Here is a 3,392-nt window from a genome sequence, read left to right as displayed (position 1 = left end):
TTTGCCTCTAAGCAAGGGCAGTTATCCCTTCTTCATATTTCCCTGTAGATGTACTTTCTTTGAAAATGTTTTTTTATCCTGACCCATGCATTATTTTCTTTGTTGGGACTGGCTCTGAATATGGCTAGGATTGTAATGGGACCTCTCCCATTCTAATTCTTTCTTCCCCAGACAAATTATTCTCCCGACATATTTACTGATATTGAACTCTGAATATATTCTATATATATTCATGACCTTGAAAGCAGAAATTGACCTCTTCTGTCATCTTATTAGTTACTTTAATAATGATAAATGGCTTTGCCAACATGCTTACACCATTATACTCTCCAGAACATTACTTTTAAATCTGTTACTTTTATGTTTGTTAATAATTTGCACCCTAACTCATCTGAACTATATCACCTTTGGATTACACTATTTTTAGTTAAACAACAATCACATTTTCCCACACCTCATAGATTCTTTGGGCAATCTAATTTTTTATCAAATCAAATTATAATATATTCAGAAACCAAATATTCTGCCCTGTCAAATGACCCCAATTCAGATATATTGAGACATCTATCCACCTTTTTTTTCTTTTCTCTCCTTGTTTCCCTTCTAATATTGAGGGTCACATGAGCTCAATTTTAATTGTGGCTGGTACCACAAAATTATGGTTCTCCACTACAAAATTCTCCTCTCAACCAGCTAGTCGGAATTCTTTCCATTTAGGACTAATATCTAAATGGTTATGCATTGTGCGCCACAATTTTTAAGATGAACACATCACTGGGAGGGTTAATATATTTGGGCTTGCTGTCAAGGGCCGTGGGTTCAACTCCAAGCTCTACCTCTTGCTATTCACGTGATTGATGTTAGACATCTCATTTAAATGTTCTGTACCACTATAAAGGGGAGATGGCCATAACTGCCCGCAATTATCCCTATTCTTGCAAACGTTAAAGTACATACATATAAAAATGTTTTGTAACTAAATATCATAAGATGTACTACTAGCATCCATATTTGTCATCCTTTGCTTACCACAATCTGTTACCACAAATTTCCCCTCCTGGGAATTTTGGAACAGCCAGGATGACTCTACCAATTTGCCAACTCACACTTGTGTCTGCAGTCTTCATAAACAGACTGGCACAGGTTTTACAGCCTGTCCACAGAGTGAGGGCCTTCAATTCCTCAATTCATTCTTCTCTCATTACTTAAAATGATGAGGTCAGGCTCACTGAAATGTGCCTAAAATCATGCCTCGAATAAAGTGAGAGCTCAGTCATTGTTGTTGAATAAGTAGATGAAAGAAAAAAATCTGAATTTTAGACTAATAGAGAGGCAATGGTAGTATATCAATGCACATGTGACTATACTTGTAAGGCCAAAAGAAAAAAAAAAAAAAGAGAAGAAAAAATATTTTCTCCATCAGGGTGTACAGCATATAGCTCACAAATCTTATATTTCTCCCCTTTCATTAATACTGAAAATAGAATTATGAAACTCCTAACAGCCTATTATTAACAGTAACATTTTCTGAGCAATCACTATTTGCCAGACAGAACTAGAGTATGCAAAGATGACTAAACCTCCCTAGAGTGATTTATATGCATCATTAACGTATCTGGATCTAACCTGTGCTTCTTTGGAAATTACTTTTTTTGTGTCTAACTGAAAGCATTTGTTTAAAGCACCTATACTTAAAATTAAAAACAAAACCCAAGCAGTAATTTATCTAGCAAACTGCTTTCACCAAAAGCTTACTTGTTTTTTCCCATCAAGTATCCTGAATTAAGGCTGTAAAATCAATTGACCATAGACAGTATCCTCTTAAGAATTACAACAAAAACCTTTGCTAGTAACTTCTTTTAACTAACAGTTTTGTAAGATAAACAATGCTAGGGATGCAAGCACCAACAGCAACCAGGGCATCAGGTTCTGCACCAGCCATTCCTCAGGTTTATCTTCAGCCTTGGTTCCCATTATCTTGGTGCTCTGAAAGCAGACTTTTCTCATTTGTTCCTTAATCTGTTATTCAGGTAATTTCTCTGTCCCTTGTGTACCTCTAAAGACTTTTCCCCAGCTGCAAGGACTGATTTCGCTTCTAAATAGTCTTGCTTTGTTTTCATCCCTTTCTATCTTTCCCAAATATTTCTCCCACCATTGACATTGTGTTCTTTTCACCTTCAATCACCCACCTCACCCTGGGATTGTTTATCTTTCTTTAAATTTCCTCCTTCCAAAGCAAACTGCCACCTTTAAGAAATTCCTTAATTCTTAAGCCACTATTTCAACAATTTGGTTTTTTTCTTGGTGGGGAATAACTTTTCCCCAATTTAGTTTGTTGTGTATCTTCTCCTCTAAGTGAATTCTCATGGCATATGGCAGGGATATTATCTGTGCTCTTCCACAGAAAGACTCTAGATACTTTATGTCATATGTAACTTTCATCATGACAATCCCTGCTGGGGCCATCATTTCCTGTCATGCAGCAAAGTTCTTCTCAGAATATTAATCTAGTAATGCCCAGAAATGGAGATAACTCTTAGACGGATTTTCTCATGTGTATGTGTGGCACAGCAGGGACTTCACAAGTTTCACACTCCATCTTCCCATAGCTTTTCATAATAACATTTGAAGGGGACTCTCAAGGCATCCACCAGCCTGGTGGTGAAAGGGAAGATTGCAGGTTCTAATCCTGGCTGTGCTCAGAGATGCCCGTGGTCGCTATGTTATGGCAGAATAGGAAAGGATTATGAAAAAATCTACATCAGTGTAACTTTCTTTTCCTAGTAGCCAGATAAATGAAACCAACTCAAAGCCTTACCTCCCTTGGTAATTCCTATTAATATCAAATCTGCCTTGAAATGTGCTTAAAATCATGCCTTGAATAAAGTGAGAGCTCAGTCATTGTTGTTGAATACATAGATGAAAGGAAAAAAATCTGATTTTTAGATAAATATAAAGGCAATGGCAGCAACACTGTATGACTGGTAAACATCTGCCATTCTCTAGAGTAGTGAACAGATAATCACACTTCAGAAAGAACCGTGGAATTTGGCAGAAAAAATGATGGGAAACACCTAAAGCAAGGAAGGAGAGGAAAGTGAGGCAGCCTGCTTGGCCAGAATCAGCAGGGAGCTTGGAGAGAGATTCCTCAACATGGGGAAAGGGTATGTGGGAGACCCCCAGCATTCCACATTCCCACTGTCAACTCCTGCTATCCTAGCCAAAGGAAAGCCCTTTAAGCCTCACAGGCTCTCAAATTAACAGAGAGAGCTGTCTGAAAACCGTGCAATGCACTGATTGAAGGAGGGAGCTCATGCTAGGTCCCACACACTCCCCAAGACCTAAATAGCTACGACCATAAACCATACCATGCTAAATGTCCAGGGACTGGA

Source organism: Chlorocebus sabaeus, chromosome 3 (genome assembly GCF_047675955.1).
Source record: "Chlorocebus sabaeus isolate Y175 chromosome 3, mChlSab1.0.hap1, whole genome shotgun sequence".
NCBI lineage: Eukaryota > Metazoa > Chordata > Mammalia > Primates > Cercopithecidae > Chlorocebus > Chlorocebus sabaeus.
The sequence above is the reverse complement of the archived record's forward strand: the minus strand, read 5'-3'. Positions refer to the sequence as shown.